The sequence below is a fragment of the Drosophila bipectinata genome, chromosome 3R (assembly GCF_030179905.1).
Source record: "Drosophila bipectinata strain 14024-0381.07 chromosome 3R, DbipHiC1v2, whole genome shotgun sequence".
Taxonomy (NCBI): Eukaryota; Metazoa; Arthropoda; class Insecta; order Diptera; family Drosophilidae; genus Drosophila; species Drosophila bipectinata.
This window is the reverse complement of record NC_091739.1, coordinates 20,504,652-20,513,814: the sequence shown is the minus strand read 5'-3', so window position 1 is coordinate 20,513,814 and position 9,163 is coordinate 20,504,652. Positions and strand designations below refer to the sequence as shown.

The 9,163-nt window shown below is 45.4% G+C and overlaps 1 long non-coding RNA gene across 1 annotated transcript; it reads left to right on the top strand.

Moving 5' to 3' along the window:
- Window positions 1-1,060: 1,060 nt before the first annotated feature.
- LOC138926653 (uncharacterized) lies at window positions 1,061-1,786 on the top strand. Its single transcript, XR_011443247.1, has 2 exons — window positions 1,061-1,209; window positions 1,307-1,786. It is a non-coding gene; the product is annotated as an uncharacterized lncRNA (long non-coding RNA).
- The last annotated feature ends 7,377 nt before the right edge of the window (window positions 1,787-9,163 follow it).

Below are 9,163 nucleotides of genomic sequence, written 5' to 3'. Positions count from 1 at the left end.
TCGTCCTTGCATCCTTGCATCCTTAAACGAGGCACAGAGGTAGAGCTGAAATCTGAAAAACAGAAAACTGCTGCGCTTTGTATTGTTTTCATTTCGGACTTCAGAGGCAGGGCAGGGCGATTTTCCAGTGGGTTTATTTATTTTTCCTGCGCCCCACCCCCGCGTCCTCTGGCTCCTTCCGCAGTTGGTGCAGTGAGTCCTTCTTTGTGTCCTCCTGGAGGGGAATGCGGATTCGGTTCAGTTTTCATTTGTTTTGCTTTTGGACGAGGAGCATACGCTAAATGTGGTGCTCCGGTGATAAATCGGTGCTTATGCAATCGAGTGTTGGCAGATTGGCTGGCAAGAAGGTGCCTCCTGTGGACGCACTTCCTTGAGGATTCCATTTCCGGCACCTGGCAAGACACTACATGCCACAAACTATATCCTTTTTCCCATTGGCTCCTCCCTCTTCAAAGAGCTCCCTTCAATCCGAAAACTTTCGGCTGCCGGGAGCACTTAAGTAATTGTAACTACTTGGCCTGACTGATATTGCCTATTTCACAAATTATTATGATGCCCATTTGGAGGCACATTCCCCCCACTTCCACCCACTTCAGCCCCGTGCTTCCAAGGGTACTCCCCAGAGTGGCTGACGTTGTTCCGCCTGTTGTTTAACGGCTTGATGCCAAAAAACGACTCAAACGCCAACGCCAAACGACAACGACGGCTACGGCCATGAGCCTCATCGCATTCAATTATTTCGGCATTGTGTGCCATCTCCGTTTCTCCGTCTGTCTGTCTGTCTGTCTGTTATCCTCCTGCTGCCGAGCCAAAAAAAGCCTGCCGGCTGATAGTGGGTGGTGGTGCGGGTGGGTGGTTCAAAGGTCGAATTGGTGTTGGAACTGTTTCTGGTGCGTATGCCGGAGTTTAATCTTATCGGCTGACTAAGATCGCTCCGCACACCCGGGTCCAGAACTACTTCATTTGCCTCTTCGGGGGGGAGGACTGGGCCACCCCACCTCTTCTCCCAGCGAGAGCGTATTGCATAATTTCACAATTTTCCATTTTGATGCTCGTTTTGCGCCGCCACTGCCACTGCCACAGCCGCCGTCGAGATGTTTGTCTAATCAACTGTCATTTGTTTGACGTTTCCCTCAGGGAAGTCGACAACGACAACTCCGGAGAGAGGTTGCGGCTGGGAAATCAGACTGGGAATGGCAATGCGAATGGGTACGAGTACACTGAAAGAAGGTCTCCAATCTCTTACTAGTGAAACACACTCCTTCCCATGTTAGTTGAGAGTCAAATACTTATATATTTCCCTCAGTGCTCGGCGGGTGGATGACAATCGGATCCAAAACGCACCAGGACACGGGACGCCGTGCACTGCTTCGTAGGCCTCGGCACTCTTGATGATTACTGCGGAGTGCGGGGATTCGTGGGCTGCTCTGCGAATTTCGAGGGTTAAGGGGTGCTATCCTGGCTACAAAAAAGTTAAAAGCCAAGTGTGTGCCTGTCTCCGAGCAACTCCGTCCCCCCCTGCCACGCCGCAGCCTCACCACCGACAATGACAGCAAAGCCAAATGTTGTTTTCAGTGAATTTGATGACTTTTATGGGCGTTGAGACAAGAGATCAGGCGTTTAAGATGTCCATGGGGTTGCCCATTTGCCATTGTCGTTGGTTTTACCGCTCTACTGTTTCTGGTCTGTTCGTTGGCCAGGCAATTGGCCTAAGGCGCTTAAAATGATTTCTAATTAGCCATAACACGAATAAAAAATATCCCTGATAGCGGACAAGGAACCTCGAGCTACGACTTCATGCTCTTTTTTTGATAGAAGTCCTATTGTATAATTATATAATCCCAGATTGATACTAAATTATACAGCATATCATTCTATTCTGCTTCAGCTCAAGGATCAAATAAATATTGACCATAACAGTGACTTCGGTGGTCCACATACGCATTTTGGAAGAGACAAGAAATTATGGACAAAAAATGTAAAAAAATATTTTGCACCTGGATTTTGATGCAGAATGATGGAGAATCGGTCTAGAAATCGATAAGATACTCCGTTTGGGAATCGGATTAAAATTGCGGAAGATATAGACATCGTCCTGGGCCATATAGGGGAATTTCGCGATTTCAAGGGATCCCTTCGGAAAAAATGGACGAAAAATCTAAAAAATATTTTGCACCTGGATTTTGATGCAGAATGATGGAGAATCGGTCTAGAAATCATTTAAGGTACTCCGTTTGAGAATCGGATGAAAATTGGGGAAGATATAGACATCGTCCTGGGCCATATAGGGGAATTTCGCGATTTCAAGGGATCCCTTCGGAAAAAATGGACGAAAAATGTAAAAAATATTTTGCACCTGGATTTTGATGCAGAATGATGGAGAATCGGTCTAGAAATCGATTAAGATACTCCGTTTGAGAATCGGATTAAAATTGGGGAAGATATAGACATCGTCCTGGGCCATATAGGGGAATATCGCGACTTCAAGGGATCCCTTCAGAAAAAATGGACGAAAAATGTAAAAAATATTTTGCACCTGGATTTTGATGCAGAATGATGAATGATGGTCTAGAAATCGATTAAGATACTCCGTTTGAGAATCGGATTAAAATTGGAGAAGATATAGACATCGTCCTGGGCCATATAGGGGAATATCGCGACTTCAAGGGATCCCTGCAGAAAAAATGGACGAAAAATGTAACAAATATTTTGCTTCTGGATTTTGATGCAGAATGATGAATGATGGTCTAGAAATCGATTAAGATACTCCGTTTGAGAATCGGATTAAAATTGGAGAAGATATAGACATCGTCCTGGGCCATATAGGGAAATATCGCGATTTCAAGGGATCCCTTCAGAAAAAATGGACGAATATGTAAAAAATATTTTGGATTTTGATGCAGAATGATGGAGAATCGGTCTAGAAATCGATTAAGATACTCCGTTTGGGAATCGGATTAAAATTGCGGAAGATATAGACATCGTCCTGGGTCATATAGGGGAATTTCGCGATTTCAAGGGATCCCTTCAGAAAAAATGGACGAAAAATCTAAAAAATATTTTGCACCTGGATTTTGATGCAGAATGATGGAGAATCGGTCTAGAAATCGATTAAGATACTCCGTTTGAGAATCGGATTAAAATTGGGGAAGATATAGACATCGTCCTGGGCCATATAGGGGAATATCGCGACTTCAAGGGATCCCTTCAGAAAAAATGGACGAAAAATGTAAAAAATATTTTGCACCTGGATTTTGATGCAGAATGATGAATGATGGTCTAGAAATCGATTAAGATACTCCGTTTGAGAATCGGATTAAAATTGGAGAAGATATAGACATCGTCCTGGGCCATATAGGGAAATATCGCGATTTCAAGGGATCCCTTCAGAAAAAATGGACGAATATGTAAAAAATATTTTGGATTTTGATGCAGAATGATGGAGAATCGGTCTAGAAATCGATTAAGATACTCCGTTTGGGAATCGGATTAAAATTGCGGAAGATATAGACATCGTCCTGGGTCATATAGGGGAATTTCGCGATTTCAAGGGATCCCTTCAGAAAAAATGGACGAAAAATCTAAAAAATATTTTGCACCTGGATTTTGATGCAGAATGATGGAGAATCGGTCTAGAAATCGATTAAGATACTCCGTTTGGGAATCGGATTAAAATTGCGGAAGATATAGACATCGTCCTGGGCCATATAGGGGAATTTCGCGATTTCAAGGGATCCCTTCAGAAAAAATGGACGAAAAATCTAAAAAATATTTTGCACCTGGATTTTGATGCAGAATGATGGAGAATCGGTCTAGAAATCGATTAAGATACTCCGTTTGAGAATCGGATTAAAATTGGAGAAGATATAGACATCGTCCTGGGCCATATAGGGGAATATCGCGACTTCAAGGGATCCCTGCAGAAAAAATGGACGAAAAATGTAACAAATATTTTGCTTCTGGATTTTGATGCAGAATGATGGAGAATCGGTCTAGAATTCGTTGGAGGGACTCCGCTTGGGGATCGGATAAGAACTTGGGATGAGATAGGCAATGATGTGGGAAATATAGGACATATGATAGTTCGCATTTTGTAGAAGTACCACCATAAAAATGGGAAAAATGTAATAAAATGCCTTTCTCGTATGATTTAATACATATTGATATTAAATCTTTCTACAAACCGTTTAAGGTAAACGGGATAGTTTCGATATCAACGTGAGGAGGGCATTTGTCTCTGCCAGCTGCGTACTCTGTTTATTAGCCGTGATGAGATCTGCGCTCGTCCCATAAATCCCAATTATGTCAAATGTAATATTTTAATAAACACTTTCGCGAAGGCCGAGTCGCAAACAAAGAAAGAGGAGAAAAGCAGAGACAGGGCGAGAAAAGTGGTGGAGCAGCATAAATCTCGGCGATGTCAGAACAGGCGAATGGCGCAATTAATTAACGTCTCATTAAAGCGAACCCGGGCTGGCTAAAAACAAAACCGAGTGTGTGGGAAAATTTTGAACCAGGTCGGACCAGGAGGGCTTTGTTTGCCAACCAACGGGAACTATCTTTTTTCACCTGTCCGTTCGGGCTCCGATTCTGGCCAGACTGTCGGACGGACTTATCGATGGCTCAATCAACCCGGCCGACTGGCTCACATAATGGCTTGATAAAGAGTTGGCAGGAGCTCCCCGACTCCCGGCGCTGGCATGGGGTAACTCCCAGTTGTAACATTGAAAATCAGCTCAAATTGCCATTAAGATTTCGGGCTGGGCGAAAGGTAGATAGCGCAGGAGGAGTGCAGTGCCGGCAGGATAATGCAAAATGAAGTCGTTCTGTTCCGAAGCCGGGATTGGTGGCTCAGTGGTTTGTTTCAAAGGGTTGCTGCTGATTCCCGGATTCCCAAGGGCGACATTTTGCGTTTTGGTTTATGCGTCAGATGGGCCAAAGTCAAAGCCAAAGGAGCCGTCATTGTCTTGAGTTTCCTTTCCCCCGTCCCCAGAAGTCCTTTCCCTTTTCATTCCTCCTTATTTTTTCTGCGATTTTATGTATAAAAAATTGCATTTTTAATTATCGGCTACGCGCCCGCAGGTTAGAAAACTAATTCCAAAGCAACCCCAAGATGACGTCGTCGAGCTGTCTTTCGGTTTGAATTATGGGCGATGACCGGGAGGGGTGTATGGGATGTACATCCCGACACGGGACCAGGGATGTCTGGTTGCTGGGCCTTAATGGGGTCTGTTTTGCGTTACCTGCCGCCATTGATTTGCCTTGTAGAACATCGGCAATTATTGAACTTTCAACGGGAAAATTTGCATAAAAAGGTGCTCTAATTGAATCCGCCCCGGTGAAAGGATTTTCTCTTATCCCTCCCCGCCACTCCCCCCGGAGGCAGTTAAAAGGAAAGGCAGGAAAATTAAAAAAAATACGAAAATAGAAAATAGAAAAGCTGCTTTCTCGCTAGCTAGCTCCTCCAGAGGAAGGTTGGGTAGCTCCACCATAATAAGAAATTCAAATAAACCGCGCGCTGTCATCTTAAGCTATGCCACGCCTCCTACTAAAGCACGCCCCAAAGAGCCAGCCCCCGCCCGTGCTGGGCCCCTTCCAATCGGCATTCGGTCCCCCCTCCCCCTGACACAGTGGGTTTGGCTAAACTCGAGCTTAGCTGCTGTGCCAGGAATACACTGAAAACAAAGCCCCAAGACTATGCAGAACTCTAACTAATAAAAGGATACTTCCTTAAGCTTGTGACTGCTTCTATTCATGGGATTATTTCTCTCACTGTGGCCCGCATTGGTCCTGTCTCCTGTCTTTGTCCTCGTTTTCGTCCTGGCTCGGCTGCTGCTGCTTCAGCTCCGGCTTCTGGTCCTGCTCTCGTCGTCCTTGCGCACTTTCCAGTCGACAGGATTTCTCAAAGATAAGGGAATTGCTCTGTCAAGTAAAGTGATATATGGTCCGAAAGGACTTCAATTTATACAATTTCTCTTATTTTTTCGCTACTTTTTGCGTTTGCTTTTTTCTTTCTGGCCCCTCCCCTGTGCTCCTGTTTGTTGCCCTTTTCCGCAGTGTTGATATTGGGTTCAGCTCCAGGACGAGGATGCCGAGGATTCTGAATGGAATTGGGAAGTTGGATATGCCAGAGCCAGAGTGGGAGCGGGAGCGGGGCTCCGCATCCACATCCGCATTTTGGGGTCTGCTGCGTGCTCGACAAAAATGCGAATTTGCGAGTTTAGTTTATTTTTCTGCTTTTAGACAATTTTCATTTATTTGTTGTTGCTTTCTGAGGGGGGGGATGTTGGGAGAGGGATGTAAAAGCAATACGTAAAATGGGAAAATAGGAATTCATGACCTTCGGTGTGTGCTATAATTTAATACACTGCGTCCAGGACAGCCATAGGATGTTATGCCCTACAGCCAGGCCCGATCTGGCGGATTAACCAAAAAAGCCAGCAATAAAGAAAATCCAGAAAGTCATTAGCTAAAAAGAGTTACTAGGCGGAGTAAAGAATTAGTAGTCTTCCTTTGGCTAATAACTCCAACAATCTTCTCCCAAATTAAAGGTCCTTTGAAGTATTCTTTGGACTTCTTAGGACTTTGGCAAACGCCACGCTAGCAAGTCATGCCCATATCCACCATATATATATTTTAATTTTAATAAATAAGCAAAATGGCGACTCGCAGATTTATGCGGCTGAGCCGCCGACGCCAATAAATGGAGTAGACGACAATAACGACTAGATCCTGCGGCGGGGTGGTGTGTAACGGAAAGGACCAGGCCCAGGACCAAGGGTATGAAACCAATTTACGAAACGAGACATTCCCAGAAAACGCGAAAAAATGAAAACAGAATACAGTCGCGAGTCGCGGCTCGCCAGCGAAGATGAACTTCGAATCAGGCGCAAAAATGAATAACTAGCTGCCTGAATGGAAGGGACTCAGCACCCTGAATCTCCGCTTATCCTGCGCACATCCTGGCCGGTTTTGGTGGAAAGGCAAGGATCTGTCAACTGCAGGCCAACGAGATGCGAGCCTGCAATTGACGGACGCATTGTGCGGCGGACTGTTTTAGGACTCAGCCAACAAAGGCGTTTGTGCCGACGCAACAGGGGACGCTCTACCCCGCCGCCCGGCCGCATCTGCCCGCCACCCACCAGCCCTCACCCGATCGCCTTGGGGTGGCTTCGACCAAAGCCTCAGAACCGTCGATGGCTTTAAAAGCGAAAATAAACCAGTCAGCCATAAGGACATTCACTGAAAGAAAGCGTAACAGCTTCAGCATTTATCGCTCACAGGAAGACACTGGGACTTTAACATTTTCTCTCAGTGCACACATACTTGTGGGTCTGTAAATATGCTGCAAAGTATATCGTCGATGGCACAGACAACGAATTTGCGTTAAATTATAATTAGAATTTCTTTTTTATAGGCAATCATCTCCTGCCAGAGGAGTGTTCGTGTGTGTGTGTGTGTGTGTGCTGGTGTCTGTGTCCTTTTGTTGTTGTTGCTGTAATGTGTCCTTGGGGCGTCGTTTAATTGCTTTTACCAATTTGATTTTCAAGTGCCATTAAGCCAGGCACGCCCCACATGCGGGCGGGAAAAACGAAAGCGAATCCGAGCAGGAGGGACAGGAGCAATAGCAGGAGCGGTAGCAGGAGCAGCAGTGAAAGTAACGCGCGTGCTTCAATTAATTGGAAAATGAATGAAGCTCGGCCAGTGCTACAAACACACAGTGCCACAATGCCACACGCTACTACCGCATTCATTGTCTATTTTCGGGGCAGCTCGCAAAATCGAAGAATGACAGTTGCAGGGCCCTGGCCGATGCCGCGAATTCCTCTAGCCGGCATAATTAATGGCTGGTGCTCAGGGCGGCCGAGGGAAAAATTATTAATTGCCACAACTGGGAACTGTCGCCATGTTCGTACCGCCATGGCACACTGTAGCAACCTGACGCTGTCGTCGCATTTTGTGTGTTTTCAACTGAAATCTGACAGAAGTCTGTGCCCGATTCCGAGCCCATGCCATGTCATAAGTCGTATGCAACACAGCGGCTAATTGTTAGCAGCTTCCTTTGCCGCTTATTAATAGAAAATTAAAGCAATTATCAGCCCAGAGTATGGCGAGTATGGCAAAGAGATCGACTTTGCGCGGCATGAGTAATTCCGCACAGCCACATGGGTAACTTGCAACTCGCAACTGGCAACTGGCAACACGCAACATGAAACAAAAATGACAAAAACACAGCAGCAACATCGAGGGGCGATTCGGTGTCGCTCCGTTGCATTTCGCATGAAATTAATTACTTTTGGCACTTTTCATTGAGCAAACACATTTTTTTGCCTTTGGCTGCTCCTGCTCCTGGTGGTTCCATTCAGTTCTCGGCGTTCAGTCTCGAAATGAAAAATTGTCTTAAGAATTAATTACGCGCCAAACGCAGAAACAATACCTAAAAAAAAAACAGGAACAAAAATAAAATTGGAATAAAACAGAAGAGCAGGATGCTGAGCAACTGCAGTCAGAAGTCGGAAAACAAATCATCATTCAGCACTCAGGGATCCATTCATACACTTGCACATCCATCGATATCCACAGACATGTAGACTCTCAAGGCCTTTCACTGAAAATAAATGTTAGGATATGGATAATAAATAAAAATATTCAAGGAAGAGCTTTTATATTATATAGCCGTCCCAGGAAATAGTCCTTGTAGATCTATGTTCCTTGAGATCAATCCTTATCCATCCTTACAATGATCTTTGTTGCGTCCAGTGTACTGAACTGCATCCTCTGGTCGGTACTTTCAATGCCATCTCGGACGCAGGCTAATTAAAGTGGTGTCCTCCCACTGAAAGCTCCAGCCCAGCCTCGAACTGGACCACTGCAACACTTGGCCAGGAGAAGGCCTTTTCCGAAGGTCTGTCCATCCGTCTGTCAGCGCCTGACACTAACCTCTGCATCCCGGAGCGGCAGATGGATCTGAGGACGGAGCTGCAGTTGAAGAATTGGCGAGTGAAGCCTTCAAGGCGGCACTTTGTGGTGACTCCTTTCAATTTGCCATTTTTATGCGATTTTTGTTGCGCCTTCGCAGGAGTGGGACTCTTCTCCAAGAGCATCTCGTTTTACGACGCTTCTCCACGTATATTTATTAAGACTTTGGCCGCTCTGCAAGACA